The sequence below is a fragment of the Sus scrofa genome, chromosome 13 (genome assembly GCF_000003025.6).
Source record: "Sus scrofa isolate TJ Tabasco breed Duroc chromosome 13, Sscrofa11.1, whole genome shotgun sequence".
Taxonomy (NCBI): Eukaryota; Metazoa; Chordata; class Mammalia; order Artiodactyla; family Suidae; genus Sus; species Sus scrofa.
In genome coordinates, this window is record NC_010455.5 from 69,920,105 (window position 1) to 69,929,895 (window position 9,791).

A 9,791-nucleotide genomic window follows, 5' to 3' on the forward strand; every position below is an offset into this window, starting at 1 on the left:
CAAGGGTCTTTGTAAGAGGGAAGCAGAAAGGTCAGAATCAGTGAAAGAGCAGATGCTACACTGTGAGCTTGGAAGAAGGAGGATGGTGCCACTGTGGAGGCATGTAGGCAGCCTCTAGAAGCTGGAAAAGACAAGGAAATGGACCCTCCTCCAGAGCCTCCAATGCAGGGCCCCTGCATCTAGATTGTGGCTTTGCAGGGCTCATTTCAGGTTTCCCACCTCCAGAGCCTTAAGAGAATACATTTGTGTTGCTTTAAACCACTAATTTTGTGGCAACAATAGGAAACTGTTACCAATGATAATGACTGAAGCAGTAGCATTTATGTGTAACTGTTTTCATGGATCATCTTGTTTAATCGTTGGAAGAATCCCAGAAGTGGGAGCTATTAACCCATTTTACTAAGGAGAAAAACAAGAAAAACAAGGCTCAAGAGGTTAAGTGACATGCCAAAGGGCATTGACAGCTAGCAAGTAATGGTGCCTACCGTCAAAAAATAGTTCCAAATTATTTTATTGCATGCTGTTTACTTGTGAAGAGGGGCGCCTTCATCTTTAAAAAAAAAACTATAAGAGGATTTATATAAAAGAAAGAGGGGAAAGGGAGTTCCCTTGTGGCACAACAGGTTAAGGACCTGGCATTGTCACTGCAGCAGCTCAGGTCACTGCTGTTATGCAGGCTTGATCCCTGACCTGGGAACTTCCACATGCCATTGGTGCAGCCGAAAGGAGAAGGAGAAGAAGAAGAGGAGAAAGAAGAAGAAAAAGAAGAGGAAGAGAGAGGGAGGGGAGGGGGAGGAGGAGGGGGAGGGAGATAGGGGAGGGAGAGGGGAGATGGGGTAGGGGGAGGGGAGATAGGGTAAGGGAGTTAGGGGAGAAGGAAGATGGAGGAAGAGGGCAGAAGGAAAAGCCACAGATAGATTGGAAACCTGAACTTCAGTTTCCTTACCTAACTGGCCACTGATAGTGAGGCCAATATTCTGACCTTGGACTGCTAGAAAGAACTTATAGTTGTTTATGGATGCCCCAGAAGACCTTGAGAGTTTAGCTTTCTCTATATAATGCCTGTTCACTGTCCCTGCTATCATCCCCATGTCATCAGGCAAGTCTGCACATTACCCTCATCAGAATTTTACATGAGAGTGGCGGACAGCTGATTTAAATGACCTCCCAAGCCATTTAAATTCCAGAAATAGGGAGTTCCCTTGTGGCTCAGTGGAAATGAATCTGACTAGTATGCATGACAATGGAGGTTCAATCCTTGGCCTTGCTCAGTGGGTAAAGGATCCAGCATTGCCATGAGCTGTGATGTAGGTCATAGATGTGGCTTGGGTCCTGAGTTGTTATGGCTGTGGCATAAAAAGGTGGCTATAGCTCTGATTTGACCCCTAGCCTGGGAACTTCCATATGCCTCGGGTACGGCCCTGAAAAGCAAAATAACTAACTAACTAAATAAATAAATAAACATAAATAAATAACCAGGAATAAACCAGGGAGTCTCCTGAATTCCCCAGCCTTTGCACACATCCAGTTCTTCAGAAGTACAGAAAGCTTCATCTTGGATTGAACACCCTCCTGGCACACCAGCCATTTCTCATGTAATTCTGTTCCTCAAATCCTCCTTCCTTTTATGCTTCCCAAATTTCTGGCCCTATCTGGAATTGCCTTCCTCTGCCAAGTTCAAAAATTGAGGCCACCGCCCTTCTGATTTCATCAGACCATGCTCTCCTTTTGGGATGTCATCTTCTAAGCCAGATCTCAGGCCACTATGTCTCGCATATGGACCTGGGTTTGTCCAGGAAGAAGGGGGAGGGCAGGACTCTAGGATTTCCTCCAAGACTAGGCTGGGCTCAGCTGCAGCCCTCTAGTTACACTGAGAACCTCGGAGTCTGCGGAGCCTATGTGTTCGCACCCAATTGGATGCCTGAATGTTTGAGATAAGGAGTGTGGAAATGGCTTGCAAGCTGAGAAGTGCTGTGCACGCATCTCCTGCGGGTATAGAAGTTCCCCTCAGCGCCAGTTTTCTCGCCTGCATAGAGCAGGCCTAACGACAGTCTGTGTTGTGACACTGCATATTTTGCAGAGCTTTGAGCTCCAGCTCATCCCTCCACCCTTGTTGGGTCCCAAGGGGGTGAGGCTGGGTGGGAGAGTGATTACCTTCTTCCTTTCCTTCTACTATTGGATTTTAATTGCCTGTTAAATCCACCAGGTACCTTAAATAAAAGGAGAGAGAGGCGGCCTTTGGAAACACAGCAATTATTTCCCTGTGAGCATGGCCACCCAGGCATGTTCTTACTTTTAAAGGGGGACTTGCAGTCAGTTTCCAGCATGAAGGCTCACTGTGACAAGGTTGCAGGCTATATGTAACTTGTGCTGCTATTGTAATGTTTTAATTGGTAGTGAAGTCAAGAGGTTTAATTCAGCCCAGGCTCCTTTTGACCCATAAATGATTTCTCTCCACACAGTATCCTGTTTCCTCATACTGGAAATGTGTGTCTTCCAGATGTGTCCAGCTCACAGCATCTTAACCTTTGTTCTGTCTGCAACACACCATCTCTGATAACAAATTACTCAGCAGTAGATAAATTAGTTGTGTGAAAAAGATTCGGTTGGATCTAAAGAAATTAAGTTCTAAGTAAGAGCATAGGATGAAGCACAAAGATATTGAAACTCGTGCCCTGGATGACAGAGCTAATCTTTGTTAGCATCAGGCACAAATCTGCTGTTGGCATTTTCTCGCTGAATCCCTACAACAACCTCAGGGATAGGTGCTATTATTATTTTATTTTGCAGATGATAAAGTCTTCTCAGATGAAACGGAGACACAGAGAAGTTAAGTAACTTGTCTGGGGTCACACAATTAGTCTTGGTCCCAGGATTTGAACCCAAGCAGCCTAATTCCAGGTCCTCCCTCTGTGGATCCAAGACTATACTTGGCGTTGCATTTATTTATGTATTTATTCATCTATTCACTTCTACTAAGAAGGGGAATTTGTTTGTTTGTTTGTTTGTCTTTTGTCTTTTTAGGGCCATACCCGCAGCATGTGGACGTTCCCAGGGTAGGGATCTAATCAGAGCTGTTGCTGCTGGCCTACACCACAGCCACGGTAATGTGGGATCCGAGCCAAGTCTGTGACCTGCACCACAGCTCATGGCAATGCCCACTGAGTGAGGCCAGGGATCAAACCCACAACTTCATGGTTCCTAGTCGGATTCGTTTCTGCTGCGCCATGATGGGAACTCCAGAAATTTCTGATAGTAGCTGGCAACAGGATATTTCAGCAGTCCTTAGGTCATTGCAGGCAGAAGGAGCAACCAAGTGAATGCTGGGAGGCCTGATGGGGCAAGCTGGCACTGCACAAAGATCATCTGGTGCCCTGGAAAGCCCACCCCCCTCAGCTTGCAAATCTGGAGTAAGTGGATGGTGCATGAGGGTTTTTCTGCTGCCTGGGAGATTTGTGCTTGAAGTCATCATTAAAATCAAGAAGTGCTCAGATCTCTACAGCCTTAACAAAACTATCAAAAAATAGGGCCCAAGTGCTGCCTCCCAACTTCAGCCCAGCAGCTTATTATGAGAAAGAGAAGATACTTTACTATGTTCAACCCCACCCAATCCCACTGCATATACAAAGGCAGCTGGGAGCGAAGGAGGGAGCCTGAAGCCCAGTGAGGTCTCCAAGGGTGGGGCACAGAGGGCAAGTCAGGGGCCTGGCAAGGCCATGGTGGGTAACCCTCAGAGTGTCATAGCAGGATGCTATGAGGCCCTCCCAGGACAGAAACCAGCCCCACCCACCCCCCATGGTCCTCTGCCTACCTCTTGTTTGGAGAAAAATTGTAGCCTTCTAGGCCTTCCCTGAGTTCCAAAGAATAAATGTAATAAGAGAAGAAAAGGCAGAAACAAAGGCAGACAGTCAAACAAGACAAGATAACAATAGTCTAGCCATTAAACAGTCAAGGACCTTTAGTTCCTCCTTACGGGCTGTAGGTAATATTCTGAGCCATATGCTTTGAGCAGTTTTGCAGATACTGAAACCCCCACCAGGTGGAAGAAGTTAACTGTATGCTGCCCACAAGCATGTAGACCCCAGACCCATTGGAACCAGGTTGATGATGTTGACTCCTGATTACCTCACAACCAGCCAATCAGAAGAATGTCCACAAGCTGATCCTGCACCCCACAACCCTCTCTTCAGCACACAGCCCCTCCCTCCGGGAGGAGTGGGGAGTTGGTTCTTTGGGTCATGAGTCCACCTTCTCCCCAGGATTTCCAGTTTCCACAGCAAAGCTGTCTTTCCTTTTACCCAACACTTGGCTCTCAGTATTGAATTCCTGAGTGATGAGCAGCTGAATCTGCATTCAGCAAGGGAGGGCCTTAAAGGCCATGAAGAGGCAGAAAGCAGAGAAATGGAAGCTGGAGAAGCCAAAGACATTTGCCCTTGTACCCTGATCCCTGCTTTTGGTCCTGTGTTATCTGGGTGACATAAGACAATGGAAATTATTATCTTGCAGTTCTGGAAGCTAGAAGTCCATGATCAAGGTGTCATCGGTGACATTAACCTTGGTCACCTGGTTTGGGGCAGGATTTGCCAGGTCTCCATTAGAAAGTTACCTATAACTCCTCTGCATGCCTGTTCTTTGGAAGCAAGTCACCTGGGTCAGCCCACCCTCAAGTGGTGCCTTACGTACTTTAACCCACTTAACTTTCACAGTAAACTAAGCTGGCAGGGCCTGCCATCATCTCCATTTTATAGACGAGGGAATCAGGGAGGTTAGGTGGCCCCCAGAGGCCATGGGGGAGCCCTTCTGCCTCTCCTAGCAGATGGAGCTCCTGCATCCACCTCTCCCCTAGTCTGCCGCCTTCTCTGGGACCTGCCTGTGGTCCTCACTCTTCACACATCCAGAGGTAGAAACAATCCAAGTTCCTTTGTGGCCCTCAATCTGATATGAGGCTATACTTGAAAGAAAGAGGCCCCAGGTCACATTCCTTTTTGCAGACACTCACGCCTGGGGTCTGAGCTATTTATTGCAGACGCTCTGCTACCCACTTTCATTTCCTGCATGGTCTAGATGGACACAGATAGAGACAGAGTAGGGGTGGACTGTGACTCTCATAACAGGGATCCTAACAATGGCTGCATCCTTCCTGGATCCTGCAGCTGAGGGACAGGTGGCAGGGAGGCCAGGCATCAGCCTGGGACCATGATTTGGGCAGGAGGGAGCTGGGATCATGGTCTTGGAGGATGGAGGAGGGAAAGGATTGTCAAGAGAGGGAGATGCAGAGGCTCCCTGGGTAACCAGGGCTCCGATCACCTATACACGTTCTCCACTCTTCATCGAAGGTGCCTTTCTTGCATCCCAACTCCATCTCCCTCCTCCTCAGGAGTTCACCCTCAAAACAACAGCACACAGGGGAACTGTCCTCCTTTTATTCAAGCATCTATGGTCAACACATGGCTAAAAGGGGCCTGTGCTGTGCTCTGCTAACACATTCCCTTTCCTCTGCATAGTATCCTGGGGCTGGGGGTATCTTACCCCCATTTCACAGATAAGGGGACTTTCATCCCCTTGGAGAGTAAAGGTGACGCACAGGTGGCCTTGGAATCAGAATTCCATTCAGGGATACTGACTACAGAGACTCCACTCTTTCCACCCATGATTCTTTTATGCATTCATTCAAAAGTTATTTTTGACCTTGCGCACATGCAGCTGTTCTGCTAGGTGCTGGTGAGACAGAAATAAGCAAAATGGTCACAGAGCTTGTCCCCATGTCCTCGCATTTCAGGAGGAAGACAGATCCCTCCCTCTCAAGGTAACCAGCACATGACCTGGTGGTAAATCACAGTCATGGCCATGGAAGAATGACAGCTATGTAGTTTGAGGACAGAGGTGTGAGGTGGTTGTGGGGATGGGATATGGACTGTGTGACCAGCAAGCTGTCTCTGGGCAGGTGACATTTAAACTGGAAGAGCAGGAAGAAAAGTATTTAAGGAAAAAGGGAGAGCAAGGATGAAGGCTGTGGGGTCTGAAACAGGATCAGAGGGAAGGCAAGAGAAACTGGAGTAAAATGAGGAGGGGAGAAGGAAGCTGTAAGGTCAGAGGGGTGGGAGGGCCCAGGTCCTGCAGGGCCTTGCAGACCAAGATAAGGAGTCTGGAATTTTTCCCGGGTGTGATGGAGGGTTTTAAGAAAATCAACAAGTCCCTTCTTTCAAGATGCCTATATTTTCCTTTTAAAGCCACACCTGCAGCATATGGAAGTTCCCAGGCTAGAGGTGGAATGGGAGCTGCAGCTGCCAGCCTATGCCACAGCCACAGCAACATCAGATCTTTAACTCACTGAGTGAGGCCAGGGATTGAACCTGCAACCTCATGGATATTAGTCAAGTTCATAACCCGCTGAGCCACAACAGGAACTCTCATGCCCATATTTCAGAGCAGGATTTCTTAACCTCAGTGCTGTTGACATAGGGGCTGAGTAACTGTTGTAGGGGCCCATTCAGGCTGGTCTGGGATGATGGTATGTGCAGCAGCATCCCTGACTTATTCCCACTAGAAGCCAGCAGCATCTCCCCCACCCCACCCCACCCCACGTCATGAAAATCTAACATCTTAAGATATCACCAAACACCCCCACCCTCCTTGGGAACCAATGACCCAACGCACCTGTGGTTTACTTGTTGCCATCACAAAATTTAAGGCTGGTGATCTCTGGGGCCCTCCTCCACACAGGGACTGAGGAATTGGGGCTCCACCACTTGGGAGCCCTCTGTTTCCACATGACATATGGGGAAAAGAGAGGACAAGGCCTGGACCTGAGTAGGCCTACCATTCCCCCCGACCCCTTCACCCCGGTCCAGGGGCCAGAAATCAATCCTGTGGCCCCACCTACCTGCAGGGAGGTGGGGGAACATGCAATCTCCTCTTGCATTCAGGATGTAGAAATGGGTTTGGTGGCATAAAGCATTGCCTCTTCATGATGAACTCAGCTCACTGAATGCTCACAACACCTGAGCAGGCAGGAGTTCCATCTTTCCAGCACTTACTGTAACACACGCCAGTGGTCAGAGGAGGGCACCACAGGGAAGGCTACAGGCTGGGTCCCCTGGATCTCAGCCTGAAGGTGATCCACATAGGTGATGGCAGCAATAGGTCCTGCCAGCATTCCAGCCTCTTCTGCCAGCAAGAAGCCTGAGTTTTGTTTGGAGAGGTGAGGCCTCCCACCCAGGGTCGGCACGTGACCCAAGTCCCAGCCAATGAGTGAGGTACCTTCTCAGGCCACCAGTCCTGGTTTAAGGTCACTTCAGCCTGCTTGGTCAGCATAAGCCTCAAGATTTGCTGAGGATGCCATGACAGAGACTTCCCTTTCCTCCGCTGGGTGTGGACCCAATGCTGCTGGCAGCCATCTTGTGATGATGAGGGAAAGCAGGTCTGAGAACGGAGATAACTTGGAGAAAGTGGGGAGATGGAGTAAAACCGGCTCCAGGTGACATTTGTGCCCCTCTGTCTAACCTCCTTGGCAGTCAGACATACCCATGAACTTTCTAGTTATACAAACCAGAAGTTCCTGTTTTTTGCCACTTGCGACCAGAAAAGCACTGAACATCATACATTTCCCCTTCAAACCCAGAGATACCTAGCAAATGGGAAGAGGTTGGACCTACAGGATAGACGACCTGTGGACCCAACTTTTAGGTATGCCAGAATTGGAAGCTGGAAGCTGAGATCAAGGGCAGCTAGAAATTGAATTATTTCTAGTATCAGGATAGAGTTGCCTGACAAGCCACCTTGACTTAGAAGCCCAATTAAAGAAAATAATATCCAACACTGGTCTGGCTTATGAATCACTAATCTAACCTGACCACAACCCTAAGCAGTTACCTCTGAGATCCCCATTTTACAGAGTGAGGAGGTTCAGAGAGGCTAAGCAACCAACCCAAGGTCACCCAGCTAGAGATGGGAGATTTGAGAGCCAAATTAGGTTTCTCTGACTCCATAGCCACGTGTTGCACTGTGTGTGTGTGTGTTTAATATAAATTCTAACATCTTTCCTAAACTAGCCTTTTGTTTTCATCCAAGGCTGAGATTTATCTGGCCATCCATGCTCGTCTCCAAAAGAAGGCTTGGGGATGCCAGAGTGCCCCTCCCTTCATCTCCCCCTCCTCGGGTCCTGTGTTTGGGTAACAGCGCCTTTGATAGAGTACATATTTAAGCATTCCCAGGGCCCAAAACATCTGCTGTGGGATGCTTGCCTTCTCTCCGGCAGGTGCGTGGCTCTGCGTGGGAGAGACAGCAGTGTGGAGAAGACTGCGCTATAAACGTCAGAACGATATTCACACCCGACTGTCTAAGAATTAACAAGCCTTTGGAGAACGGCTTTGGTCCCAGCTCCAGGCATGGGAGATACACCCCCTTCAGGGATGGTGCATCGTGGAGACCGCATGGGGTTGTGTTTTGGAGGTGTGGGTGCGCATGCACATTCCTATGCACACAGCCCCATCAGGACCGAAGGAGCCCAGTAGAGCCCAGCGAGTGAGTCAGCTCCTGCCCCCACTGGGGGAGGGAAGCAGGGTGATGGGGATGTTTTCAGATGGAACGCTGCTTCCTGCCACCTAAAGGTGAAAAAAAAAAAACAAAAACAAAAAAACAAAAAAAAAAACAAAGACTTCCTGGTAATTTAAAGGAAACGAAGAACAAAATCAAACCCCTACTCTTAGGAGCTCTAGGGGGACTCAGCAGCATGAGAAGTGCTTTATCACAAAGGAATTGGGCTTCTCTTGATGGAAGTCATCAACGTGGAAGCCTGTGTATTTCTCACGACCAATTCTGCACAACAAGCCAGAGCTAATTTTACAAGGCTTCTATTTATTCTTCCCCTGCACCATTAAGGAGACCCATTCTTCACTCTCCCTGTCCTTATCTGGGTGTGTTCACAGCCTTGGGTCTAGCTCACCGCTGTGGGCAGGTGTCCCAGAAGGTGGTGTCTTCCTAAACCATTAGGAAGAGGGCCAGGCCCCTGGTAGCCAGCTCTAGGGGTCCAGTGGACACCTGAGGTCTCTGTCGGTCCTGTATCCAATCTCCCCTCTGGAGATGGTATCTCAGTTTATTGTGGGGAGCCACCACTCCCCTGGCTCCAGGCTACACAATGTGGGAAGTGCTGACCCCAATCTAGTTCTAAAGATGAAGATGTGAGTGACCCAGGCCCAGCCACTCAGCAAGTTCAATCATGGCCTTGGTCAGTGATATAAGGATGGGCACATGACCCAGATTAGTCCAGTGAGAGACAAGCCTGGGACCTTAGGTGAAAGGATTGGGAAAGACAAGCTCTCTTTCCGCTGATATTGCTAACAACAAAGAGATAAGACTGTGGCTGCCCAAAGTCATCTTGCCACCAATAGGGGAGGGCCTCTCACAGAATAAAGCTGACCTAGAGGAAAGGAGAGCTCAGAATAAGAGCAAGAGAAAGCTTCCAGATGACATCTGTTGGGCACCTAGATTCAGGCATGCCTGAAGCTATCATGGCCCCGAGATTTATTTAGGTATGTGAGTCTATATATCCCTCTTTGTGCTCAAGCCATTGTCAGTTGGGTTTCTAACACTTTCAACCAGGAGAATCTTTGTTTTTTCTTTTTGGTCTTTTTAGGGCCTCACCCACAGCATATGAAGTTCCCAGACTAGGGGTCGAATCGGAGCTGCAGCTGCCGGCCTACACCACAGCCACAGCAACACAGGATCCGAGCCTCATCTGTGACCTTCACCACAGTTCATGGCAACACCAGATCCTTAACTCACTGAGTGAG